Here is a 14416-nt window from a genome sequence, read left to right on the forward strand (position 1 = left end):
CTCCTTCCTGGGCCGGCTGGGAGAACTGGACAGGCGGTCCCCTCAAGCCGCGGCGGTGGGTGCCCCCCACAACGCACGGCCCCCCGGACCAGCTGGGAGAATTGTATCAGAGATTCCCAAGCCGAGGAGAACGGTGACCAGGGTCCCTTCCAAACATGTGGCTTCCTGGTCCGGCTGGGAACGGTGGATAGGCACTACCCCAAGCTGCGGGGGTGGGCGGCCCCCCACCATGCTTGGCGGCTGGGAAATTTGGACAGGCGCTGCCCCAAGCCACGGAGGCCGGCGTCTCCCCACCACGCATGGCGCCCCGGGCCAGCTGGGAAATTTGGACAGGCGCTCCGACAAGCCGCGGAGGCCGGAGACCTTCCCCACGTGCAGATTCCCAGGCCGGCTGGGAGACGCAGACTGGCACTCCTCCAAGCCGCTTCAGGTGGCGACCGCCCCCTACAGTGAGAGTTTTTCAAAGTTAAAGGAGCCACAGCATCTTTTCCTGGTGGGACCTGCAGACAGATGAGCGCCACCTACTGGGCAGGATAAGAAAAACAGAGCCCAGAGATTTCACAGAAAAATCTTTCAATCTGCTGGGTCTTACACCCAGGGAAATCTGATTAAATGCCCAGACGCCAGCAGAAGATAACGGATCACGTTCAGAAGATTGAAAATAAGGCCCAGTCAAAGGAACAAACCAATAGTTCAAATGAGATACAGGAGCTGAGACAACTAATTCTGAATATACAAACAGAAATGGAAAACCTCTTCAATAACCAAATCGATAAATTGAGGGAGGACATGAAGAAGACATGGGCTGAACAAAAAGAAGAAACAGAAAAACTGAAAAAACAAATCACAGAACTTATGGGAGTGAAGGACAAAGTAGAAGAGCTGGAAAAAACAATAGATACCTACAATGGCAGATTTAAAGAGACAGAAGATAGAATTAGTGAATTGGAGGATGGAACATCTGAATTCCAAAAAGAAACAGAAACTATAGGGAAAAGAATGGAAAAATTTGAACAGGGGATCAGGGAACTCAAGGACAATATGAAGCGCAAAAATATACGTGCTGTGGGTGTCCCAGAAGGAGAAGAGAAGGGAAAAGGAGGAGAAAAACTAAAGGAAGAAATTATCACTAAAAATTTCCCAACTCTTATGAAAGACCTAAAATTACAGATCCAAGAAGTGTAGCGCACCCCAAAGAGAATAGACCCAAATAGGCATTCTCCAAGACATTTACTAGTTAGAATGTCAGAGGTCAAAGAGAAAGAGAGGATCTTGAAAGCAGCAAGAGAAAAACAATCCATCACATACAAGGGAAACCCAATAAGACTATGTGTAGATTTCTCAGCAGAAACCATGGAAGCTAGAAGACAGTGGGATGATATATTTAAATTACTAAAAGAGAAAAACTGCCAACCAAGACTCCTATATCCAGCAAATTGTCCTTCAAAAATGAGGGAGAAATTAAAACATTCTCGGGCAAAAAGTCACTGAGAGAATTTGTGAACAAGAGACCAGCTCTGCAAGAAATACTAAAGGGAGCACTAGCGTCAGATACAAAAAGACAGAAGAGAGAGTTATGGAGAAGAGAGTAGAAAGAAGGAAAATCAGATATGATATATATAATACAAAAGGCAAAATGGTAGAGGAAAATATTACCCAAACAGTAATAACACGAAATGTTAATGGACTGAATTCCCCAATCAAAAGACATAGACTGGCAGAATGGATTAAAAAACAGGATCCTTCTATATGGTGTCTATAGGAAACACATCTTAGACCCAACGATAAACATAGGTTGAAAGTGAAAGGTTGGGAAAAGATATTTCATGTAAATAACAACCAGAAAAGAGCAGGAGTAGTAATACTAATATCCAACAAATTAGACTTCAAATGAAAAACAGTTAAAAGAGACAAAGAAGGACACTATATACTAATAAAAGGAACAATTCAACAAGAAGACATAACAATCATAAATATTTATGCACCGAACCAGAATGCCCCAAAATACGTGAGGAATACACTGCAAACACTGAAAAGGGAAATAGACACTATACCATAATAGTTGGAGACTTCAATTCACCACTCTCATCAATGGACAGAACATCTAGACAGAGGATCAATAAAGAAATAGAGAATCTGAATATTATTATAAATGAGCTAGACTTAACAGACATTTATAGGACATTACATCCCACAACAGCAGGAAACACCTTTTTCTCAAGTGCTCATGGATCATTCTCAAAGATAGACCATATACTGGGTCACAAAGCAAGTCTTAACAAATTTAAAAAGATTGATATCATACACAACACTTTCTCGGACCATAAAGGAATGAAGTTGGAAATCAATAATAGGCAGAGTGCCAGAAAATTCACAAATACGTGGAGGCTCAACAACACACTCTTAAACAACGAGTGGGTCAAAGAAGTAATTGCAAGAGAAATTAGTAAATACCTCGAGGCGAATGCAAATGAAAACACAACATATCAAAACCTATAGGACGCAGCAAAGGCACTGCTAAGAGGGAAATTTATTGCTCTAAATGCCTATATCAGAAAAGAAGAAAAGGCAAAAATGCAGGAATTAACTGTCCACTTGGAAGAACTGGAGAAAGAACAGCAAACTAACCCCAAAGCAAGCAAAAGGAAAGAAATAACAAAGATTAGAGCAGAAATTAATGAAATTGAAAACATGAAAACAATAGAGAAAATCAATAAGACCAGAAGTTGGTTCTATGAGAAAATCAATAAGATTGATGGGCCCTTAGCAAGATTGAAAAAGAAGAAGAGAGAGGATGCAAATAAATAAGATCAGAAATGGAAGAGGAGACCTAACCACTGACCTCACAGGAATAAAGGAGGTAATAACAGAATACTGTGAACAACTTTACACTAATAAATACAACAATGTAGGGGAAATGGACAAGTTCCTAGAAAGGCATGAACAACCAACTTTGACTCAAGAAGAAATAGATGACCTCAACAAATCAATCACAAGTAAAGAAATTGAATCAGTCATTCAAAAGCTTCCCAAAAAGAAAAGTCCAGGACCAGACGGCTTCACATGTGAATTCTACCAAACATTCCAGAAAGAATTAGTACCAACTCTCCTCAAACTCGCAAAAAAATCGAAGTGGAGGGAAAGCTACCTAATTCATTCTATGAAGCCAATATCACCCTCATACCAAAACCAGGCAAAGATATTACAAAAAAAGAAAACTACAGACCAATCTCTCTAATGAATATAGATGCAAAAACCCTCAACAAAATTCTAGCAAATCGAATCCAGCAACACATTAAAAGAATTATACATCATGACCAAGTAGGATTCATCCCAGGTATGCAAGGATGGTTCAACATAAGAAAATCAATTAATGTAATACACCATATCAACAAATCAAAGCAGAAAAATCACATGATCATCTCAATTGATGCAGAGAAGGCATTTCACAAGATTCAACATCCTTTCCTGTTGAAAACACTTCAAAGGATAGGAATACAAGGGAACTTCCTTAAAATGATAGAGGGAATATATGAAAAACCCACAGCTAATATCATCCTCAATGGGGAAAAATTGAAAACTTTCCCCCTAAGATCAGGAACAAGACAAGGATGTCCATTATCACCACTATTATTCAACATCGTTTTGGAGGTTCTAGCCAGAGCAATTAGACAAGAAAAAGAAATACAAGGCATCAAAATTGGAAAGGAAGAAGTAAAACTATCACTGTTTGCAGACGATATGATACTATATGTCAAAAACCCGGAAAAATCCACAACAAAACTACTAGAGTTAATAAATGAGTACAGCAAAGTAGCAGGTTACAAGATCAACATTCAAAAATCTGTAGTGTTTCTATACGCGAGTAATGAATACCTGAGGAGGAAATCAAGAAACAAATCCCATTTACAATTGCAACTAAAAGAATAAAATACCTAGGAATAAATTTTCCTAAAGAGACAAAAAACCTATACAAAGAAAACTACAAAAAATTGTTAAAAGAAATCACAGAAGACCTAAATAGATTGAAGGGCATACCGTGTTCATGGACTGGAAGACTAAATATAGTTAAGATGTCAATCCTACCTAAACTGATCTACAGATTCAATGCAATACCAATCAAAATCCCAACAACTTATTTTTCAGAAATAGAAAAACCAATAAGCAAATTTATCTGGAAGGGCAGGGTGCCCCGAATTGCTAAAAGTATCTTGAGGAAGAAAAACGAAGCTGGAGGTCTCACGCTGCCGGACTTTAAGGCATATTATGAAGCCACAGTGGTCAAAACAGCATGGTATTGGCATCAAGATAGATATATCGACCAATGGAATCGAATAGAGTGCTCAGATATAGACCCTCTCATCTATGGACATTTGATCTTTGATAAGGCAGTCAAGCCAATTCACCTGGGGCAGAACAGTCTCTTCAATAAATGGTGCCTAGAGAACTGGATATCCATATGCAAAAGAATGAAAGAGAACCCGTATCTCACACCCTATACAAAAGTTAACTCAGAATGGATCAAAGATCTAAACATTAGGTCTAAGACCATAAAACAGAGGAAAATGTAGGGAGATATCTTATGAAACTTACAATTGGAGGCGGTTTTATGGACCTTACACCTAAAGCAAGAGCACTGAAGAAAGAAAGAAAGAAATGGGAGCTCCTCAAAATTAAACACTTTTGTGCATCAAAGAACTTCATCAAGAAAGTAGAAAGACAGCCTACACATTGGGAGACAATATTTGGAAATGACATATCAGATAAAGGTCTAGTATCCAGAATTTATAAAGAGACTGTCCAACTCAACAACAAAAAGACAGCCAATCCAATTACAAAATGGGAAAAAGACTTGAACAGACACCTCTCAGAAGAGGAAATACAAATGGCCAAAAGGCACATGAAGAGATGCTCAATGTCCCTGGCCATTAGAGAAATGCAAATCAAAACCACAATGAGATATCATCTCACACCCACCAGAATGGCCATTATCAACAAAACAGAAAATGACAAGTACTGGAGAGGATGCGGAGAAAGAGGCACACTGATCCACTGTTGGTGGGAATGTCAAATGGTGCAACCACTGTGGAAGGCAGTTTGGCGGTTCCTCAAAAAGCTGAATATAGAATTGCCATACGACCCAGCAATACCATTGCTAGGTATCTACTCAAAGGACTTAAGGGCAAAGACACAAACGGACATTTGCACACCAATGTTTATAGCAGCGTTATTTACAACTGCAAAGAGATGGAAACAGCCAAAATGTCCATCAACAGACGAGTGGCTAAACAAACTGTGGTATATACATACGATGGAATATTATGCAGCTTTAAGACAGAATAAACTTATGAAGCATGTAATAACATGGATGGACCTAGAGAACATTATGCTGAGTGAGTCTAGCCAAAAACTAAAGGACAAATACTGTATGGTCCCACTGATGTGAACCGACATTCAAGAATAAACTTGGAGTATGTCATTGGTAACAGAGACCAGCCGGAGTTAGAAACAGGGTAAGATAATGGGTAATTCGAGCTGAAGGGAAACAGACTGTGCAACAGGACTAGATACAAAAACTCCAAAATGGACAGCACAATAATACGTAATTGTAATGTAATCACGTTAAAACACTGAATGAAGCTGCATCTGAGCTATAGGTTTTTTTTTGTTTGTCTGTTTGTGTCTTTTTTTTTACTATTATTATTATTTTTATTTTTTTCTCTATATTAACATTCTATATCTTTTTCCGTTGTTTTGCTAGTTCTTTTCCTAAATGTACTAAGAAATGATGATCATGCATCTATGTGATGATGTTAAGAATTACTGATTGCATATGTAGAATGGAATGATTTCTAAATGTTGTGTTAATTTCTTTTTTTTCTTTAATTAATAAAAAAAAGACACTGGAAGAACATGAAGATTGTGAAAGAATAAATAGAAAAATAATCAGATGTCATAGAGATGAACAATACTGTATACAAAACTTACAGTATATTAGAGACTCAAAACAGTAGACTTCAAGAGGCAGAAGAAAGAATATGTGAATCAGAAGACAGGACAATTGATCTTGAATGTTGAAAAGAAGAAATGAGAAGAAAAATGAAAAAAAATGCAACTTGATCTCAGGGAAGTGAAAGACACCATGAAGCATGCAAATATAAGAATTACTGGTGTCCCAGAAGAGAAAAGAGATAGGAAGGCTAGATAAAGATAAAATGGGGAAAAACTTGCCAACCCTTATAAAAAACATAAATATCCAAATCAAACAAGGCCAACAAATCCCAAATAGAATGAGTACAAATAGGTTTACTCCAAGACATATATTTATCAGAATGTCAAATCTTGAAGAGAAGCAGAAAATCATAAAAGCAGCAAGAGGAAAGAGATTTATTACATACAAGTGAAAACATGTAACTCCGAGCTCAGTCTACTCAACAGGCACCATGGAGGTAAGAAGACAGTGATATGACCTAGTTAAGATTTGAATGAGAAAGACTTTCAACCCAAAATTATTTATCCTGCCAAGCCGTCCTGCAAAACTGAGGGACAGATTAAAAACTTCACAGATAAGCAACAACTGCTAGAATTTGCCAACAAGAGACCTGCTCTACAAGAAATATTAAAGGGAGCTCTGGGAACTGAAAAGACAGGGAGGGAGCTCTGGAGAAGGGCACAGAATTGAAGAGTATTAGCAAGGGCAATGTGCTGGTTTGAATCTGTGGTACAACCCAGAAAAGCCATGTCCTTTAATTCTCATTCAATATTGCTGGGTGGGACCATTTTGATTAGATGATTTCCATGGAGGTGTGTCTCCACCCATTGAAGATGGAGCTGCTTACTGGAATCCTTTAGAAGAGGAAACATTTCGGAGACAGTCCCTTTCTTTGTAGAGCCAAGAGAAAGCCAGCAGATGCCACCATGTTCGCCATGTGCCCTTCCAGCTGAGAGAGAAACGTTGAACATCACTGGCTTTCTAGAACCAAGCAATCTTTCCCTGGATGCCTTAAATTGGACATTTCTATAGACTGGTTGTAATTAGGACATTTTCTCAGCCCTAGAACTGTAAACCAGCAACTTATTAAATTCTCCTTTTTAAAAGCCATTCCATTTCTGGCATATTGCATTCCGGCAGCTAGCAAACTAGAACAAATAATTTAAAGAATAAAAAGTGAGAGAAAGAAAATATATAGATCTGTCAAATAAAAAAATATAGGACGCTATAGTAATATTAGATAAAATAGATTACTGAAATAAAAGCCTTGAAAATGCTTAGAACCATAGGTCATTACTACAGCAAAGCTGATATTTGCATTAACTTTCTATACTTGATATCTTCAAAATGTACACAGTTTTGATAACTAATAAAATGGTATTTAAGATAGTGCTTAAAAATTAGAAGTTAAGAAATTCTGATATCCTTATCTGTAGAATTTTTCCTTGCTTACGTTAATTTTACATTGGTTTATGAAATACATTGTACAAACACAGGTTCTACAATGACAATTTAGATATTTTACTTAAATATGCCTACGGATAAGCTAACTAAGATATCCATCTTTGGTGGTTAAGATTTTCATATGTTAATTATAAAAACATTTGCATCTTCAGTAGCACAGGTCGTTACTATAGCAAAGTTGGTATTTGTTATAATTTTCTACTTGATATTTTGAGAATGTTCACAGTGTTTAACAACTAATCCAATGGTATTAAAGAGTATTTAATATTTAGAATTTTAAAAACTCTGTTATCTATATCTGTAGATTTTTTTCCTTGTTTGCCTTAATTTAAAATTGGTTTATGAAACTTATTGTACAAACACAGTCTTTACAGTGATTATTTGGATAGTTTATTTAAATATGCCTATAGATAACCTAAGATATCCATTTTTGGTGGTTCTATATTTATTATTTGTTTTCTTAAATAAAAATTTTTTTTAAAAATTCTGTTTAACCAGACCCATTTTGTGGTATTTGCTTCAGCAGACTAGAAAACTAAAGCACTATACTAATGTAGAAACAGAGCCACACATCTATAGTTAACTGATTTTTTTTACAAAGGCATCAGAGCAATCCAATGAGGAAAGAAAACTCTTTTTAACAAATGGTGCTGGAATAATTAGATGTCCATATAGGAATAAAGGGAATCTAACACCTACCTCTCACCAAACACAAAGAATTGACAGGGGATGGATCACATATTTAAAATGTAAAACCTAAATTAATGTAGGTTTTAGAGGAAAACAAAGAACAGGATCTTTGTGTTTTAAGGGTAGACAAAGGTTTATTACACAGGTCCCAGAAAACAAAAACCATACAAGAATAAATTGTGAGATTAGACTTTATCAAAATTAAAAACATGTTGTCACCCAAAACAGAATGAATCCCACTGCAAACTGTGGACTTTAGTTAATAACAACATATCAATACAGGTTTCTCAATTGTCACAAACAAATCATATCATGGCAAGACTCAAAAAAAGAGAGGCAACTGGGTATGGAAAGGAACTACGTGGAGATGCCGAGCAATCTGTTCCATTTTTCCCTAAATCTAAACCTGTTCTAAAAGATACCAAAGTCTATTATGTAATTGTTACCAAAAAAAAAAAAAGTGTTCATCAAAGATATCATCAAGGAAGTAGTGAAGACATGAAATGGAAGAAAATATTCCCAAAACATATCTGACAAAAGATTAGTGTTCAGGCAATATAGCAAACTCCTACAAATAGTAATAAAAAAAGATAAACAATCCAATTTTTAAATGGCAATTAATACCAAGAACTTTTTCATGTTTTTACTGTCTTCTATTCTGAAGTTTCTGTTCAGTCATCAGAACCATGTAAATTAAAACCACGTGGAGAGGACTTCCAGGTCAAGATGGCGGCTTAACCACATGCGCATTTTAGTTCGTCCTCCAGAACAACTACTAAATAACCAGAAACAGTACAGAACAGCTCCTGGGGCCACGTCTGTGACCAGACACACAGTGTATCCCAGTCTGGGCCAGCTGGACCAGCTGCAAGCACCCCCCAGAACTGTGAGTTCCCAAAGCTGCGGTGGCCAGCGCCCCTCCCCCACAGGCTGCTTCCCAGAGGGGAAAGGAAAGGACTTTACCAGCAGCAGGGACTGGGCACAATCAAACGCCAATTGTGGAACTAATTAACAAATTCTGACTACTAAAAATAGGCTCCCAGCTTAGGTGAACCTGATCAAAGTGGAGGTTGCTCATTTTTGCCCTGGTGCCAAGGGGGCAGGACTGACAGAAAAAGGGGAAAAATAAGAAGGAAACAGATGTTTTTGTGGCTGTGTATCTACCAAGGCTTGACTGCCTCTGGATACAGCGGCAGGACTTTTCAGGTTGCAACTGCCCCAGGCATAGGCAGAAACAAGCTTGTTTGAGTGAGGGCTTGTCTGGAACCTGTGTCTTCCCCAGGGGAGGGGTGAAGCCCCACCCAGGTGGAATCCCTCCATCAAGGAATTCAGACACAAGGGCTTGGTAATTTGAAGCCATTAAAAGCAGCCTACAACCTCTCCTCCGTCTCAACCACGCCCCCAGCAGGGAGAGTCTGCCAAAATTAAAGGTACTGCATCATCTTATGTTGGTGGGACCTGCAGTTAGACAAGCTCCACATACTGGGCAGGATAAGAAAAACGGAGTCCAGAGACTTCACAGGAAAGTCTTTCAACTGCTGGGTCTCGCCCTCAGGGAAAATTGACGCAGGTGACTCTTTCCTCCTGATAGGAGGCCAGTTTGGTCTGGGAAAATCTGGCTGGAGTCTATAATATCTAAGTAGACCCTCCTAAGTTTGGGGGGTGGGGGGGGAGGCACCACACAAGCAAGGCAAGAAACAAGAAAACAAGAAAAATTCTCCTCTGTCAAACAAAACTTAAGCTAAAAGTCCAGATAAAGCTGAACAGAATGTCAAAGAACAAACAGACAACAAATTCATCCAGCAAGAAAACCCCAGATAAAAGAAGTGAAAGCAATCTCCAGAAAACTAATTCAGGTAATTACATGCCTAGATGCCAGCAAAAAATAACAAATCAAACTAAGGAAATTGAAGATATGGCCCAGTCAAAGGAACAAACCAACAATTCAAATGACATACAGGAGGTGAAACAATTAATTCAGAACATACGAACAGACATGGAAAACCTCATCAAAAACCAAATTAATGGACTGAGGGAGGATATAAAGAAGGCAAGGAAAGAACAAAAAGAAGAAACTGAAAGGCTGAAAAAACAAATCACAGAACTTATGGGAACGAAAGACACAGTAGAAGAGATGAAAAAAACAATGGAAACCTACAATGGTAGATTTCGAGAGACAGAACATAGGATTTTTAAACTGGAGGATGAGCATCTGAAATCCGACAAGAAACAGAAACTATAGGGAAAAAAATGGAAAAATATGAGCAGGGAATTGAATGAAAGACAATATGAAGCGCATGAATATACGTGTTGTGGGTGTCCCAGAAGGAGAAGAGAAGGGAAAAGGAGGAGAAAAACTAATGGAGGAAATTATCACTGAAAATTTCCCAACTCTTATGAAAGACTTAAAATTACAGATCCAAGAAGTGCAGCATATCCCAAAGAGAATACATCCAAATAGACATACTCCAAGACATTTAATAATCAGAATGTCTGAGGTCAAAGAGATAGAGAGGATCTTGAAAACAGCAAGAGAAAAGCAATCCATGACATACAAGGGAAGCCCAATAAAACTATGTGCAGATCTCTCAGCAGAAACCATGGAGGTGAGAAGACAGTGGGATAATATATTTAAATTATTAAAAGAGAAAAACTGCCAACCAAGAATTCTATATCCAGCAAAACTGTCCTTCAAAAATGAGGGAGAAATTAAAACATTTTCAAACAAAAAATCACTGAGTGAATTTGTGACCAAGAGACCAGCTCTGCAAGAAATACTAAAGGGAACACTAGAGACAGATACAAAGACAGAAGAGAGAGGTATGGAGAAAAGTGTAGAAAGGAAGACTATGAGTAAAGGTAAAAAGAAGGAAAATTAGATATGACATATAAAATCTAGAAGGCAAAATAGTAGAAGAAAGTACTACCCATGCAGTAATAACACTGAATGTTAATGGATTAAACTCTCCAATCAAAAGACATAGTCTGGCAGAATGGATTAAAAAACAGGACCCATCTATATGCTGTCTCTACTCAAAGCACACGAGGCCAAGGACACAAACAGACATTTACACACCAATGTTTATAGCAGCATTATTAACAATTACCAAGAGATGGAAACAGCCAAAATGTCCATCAACAGACAGTTGGCTAAGCAAACTGTGACATTTACATAAGATGGAATATTATGCAGCTTTAAGACAGAATAAAGTTATGATGTAAAAAAAAAAAAAAAGAAGAAAAACCACATGGAAATACTATTACACAACCACCAGTACTACAAAAATTTAAAAGATGGATAACATCATATGTTGGCAAGAATGTAGAACAAATGAAACTCTCCGACACCACTGGGAATCTGAAATGGTGCAACCACTTTTTATAGTTATAATAACAAAGCTAAACATAAACCTACCCCATAACCCTGCAATTCCATTCCTAACTATTTAACTAAAAGAAAGAAAATGTATATTCACTAAAACACTTAAATAAAATGTTCATAGCTACTCTATTCATAATAGTCAATAAATGGAAGCAGTTCAGATGTCCATCAATAAGAAAATGGCCAAGCAAACTGTGCTATATTCAAACAGTGGAATATTACTGACCCATAAAAGAGAACAAAATGCTGATATACCCAACAACATTGTTAAGTTTCAAAAACATTATGCTAATAAAAGCTAAAACCATAAAACCCTCAGAAGAAAACACGGGTTAATCTTCATGAGCTTGAATTTGCCAAAAGGTTCTTAAATATGGCACCAAAAGATTAGCAAAAAAGATAAATGGGACTTCATCAAAACTAAAAACTTTTGTGCATCAAAGAAGATTATCAAGCAAGTGAAAAAACTATAGAATGGGAAAAATACTTGTAAATCATATATATATATGAATAAGGGTTTAATATCAAGAATATATAAACAACAAAAAGAAAACAAACCAATGTGCCAGTTTGAATCTATTATGTATTCAGAAAAGCTATGTTTTAATCCTGACCCAACCATGTGAGGGAACCCATTTCTCTCAATCCTGATTCAATATTGTAAGAAGCTTTTGATTAGACTATCTCCATTGAGATGTGACGTGCTCAACTGTGGTGTGACCTTTTCATTAGATGAAGATGTGACTCTACCCAATCCAGGTGGGTCCTGATTAGCTTACTTAGCTTTAGAAGGGGAAACATCTCGGAAAAATCTCAGAAACAATACAGTCCACCCAGCCAGAGACCTTTGGAGATGCAGAAGGAAAAATACCCCTGGGGAAGCCTTACAAAATGAGGAGAGAAAGCTAGCAGAAATTGCCATGTGTCTTTCCAGCTGAGACAGAAACCCCAAACATCATAAGCCTCCTTGGGCCAAGGTATCTGTCCTTAGATGCCTTAGTTTGGACATTTTTTATAGCCTTGCCTTAATTTGGACATTTTCAAAGCCTTAGAACTGTAAACTTGCAAGTTAATAAATTCCCTTTTTAAAAGCCATTCTGTTTCTGATATACTGCATTCTGGCAGTTTACAAATTAAAACATCAATTAAAAACTGGACTTGAATAGACATTTTCCAATGAAGATATACAAATGGTCAATAAGTACATGAAAAGATGCTCAACATCATTAGTCACTAGGGAAATGCAAACCATAATGCGCTATCACTTCATACCCACTACAATGGCTATTATCACACACAACACACACACACACACACAGAAAATAACAAGTGTTAGCAAGGATGTGGAAAAACTGAAATCCTCACATATTGCTGGTGGGGATGTAAAATGGTACAGCTGCTGTGGAAAAACAGTTCAGTGGTTTCTCAGAAAGTTACATATAGAATTACCATATGTCCTGGCAACTCCAATCCTAGGTATACACCCACAAGAAAACTGAAAGCAGGGACTCAAACAGATATTTGAAAGCCAATTTGAAAGCAGCAATATTCACAACAGCAAAAAGGTGGAAGTAACCAAAATGTCCATTAGAAGATGAATAGATAAAGAAAATGTGGTAAATACACACAATGAAAATATTATTCAGCATTAAAAGGAAGGATATATGCAACAACCTTAAAAGCATCATGTTGAGTGAAATAAGCTAGTTACAAAAGAACAAATATTGCATGATTTCAGTTATATGAAATATCTAGAATGTAAGCAAATTCACAAGACAGAAAGTAGAACAGTACTTATCAGAGGCTGGGGAGAGTAGAGAATAGTGATATTGCATAATGGGTACAGAATTTCTGTTTGGGATGATGAAAATACACTGGAAAAAGACAGTGGGATTGATTACAGAACACTGCGAATGTTATCAATGTCAAGAAACTACAAACTTAAGCATGGTTATTAAAGCAGTAAATTTTACATTATGTTGAAAAAGAAACATTAAAAGGCAAACAATAAACTGCAATTATGACAAAGGGTTTATGTCTTTAATACAGACCTGTGTCATCAAAAGCCACATATGGTTATTGAAATTTAAATTAATTAATTGATATACTTGATTTTAAATTAATTTAAAAATTAAAAATGTAGTTCCTCAATTGCACTAGCCATTTCTCAAGTTACTCAACAGCAACTGTAGCTAGTGGTTACTGTATTGAACAGCAGAGATACAGAAAATTTCCTTCACTGCAGAAAGTTCTATTGGACAACACCAATATATAACACATACATACATTATTTTGAAAAATATAAGGATACTCAAAAATATGGTTAAAGGACATGTATCAGTTAAAATACTGTAAACTGCATAATTTAATGGAGGGAATACATTATATAGATGACAGAAAGCTGAGATGCCAAACAGAAATTTGTATAGCAATCCAGAGATTAGCAAACACAGGAAGCCATTACCACTTCTAAAACACAGGGACAACAGGCAGAGTACAAAACCCAATCAACAGCCTGGACCGTGGCAGGTCTCTCCAGTGGACTGGAGACAAGGACGATACACAGTTCCTACCAGATGCATACGCTGAGCTAAAAACAGGGGAAGAACTACCACAACTTTTCCCTTTCTTTTACTAAAACTCCAATCTCCTTTCAGTACTTCCCATGACTGAACCCAGCTAAAAGCCAGATGACAAAGAGTCCTGGTTAATCCAGCCTGTAGTGGTCAGCCCTGTTATCAAGAGCAGAGCAGGAAAGAAATAGAAATAAGTCTGAAGTCAAACAGGCCAGATTCTGGCATAGGAAAAAATCATAACAGAGGTTAAAAAAAAAAATACAAATGGCAACATTTGAAAACTACCCAACTGTACTAATAATTAAAGAAATA

General features: G+C 37.2%; 1 protein-coding gene across 16 annotated transcripts in view; it reads right to left on the reverse strand.

Moving 5' to 3' along the window:
• The window catches only part of SGTB (small glutamine rich tetratricopeptide repeat co-chaperone beta), a 78386-nt gene that overhangs the window by 43882 nt on the left and 20088 nt on the right, over nucleotides 1-14416 (reverse strand). The gene's annotated exons all lie outside the window — the stretch shown is intronic.

Source organism: Tamandua tetradactyla, chromosome 9 (assembly GCF_023851605.1).
Source record: "Tamandua tetradactyla isolate mTamTet1 chromosome 9, mTamTet1.pri, whole genome shotgun sequence".
Lineage (NCBI taxonomy): Eukaryota > Metazoa > Chordata > Mammalia > Pilosa > Myrmecophagidae > Tamandua > Tamandua tetradactyla.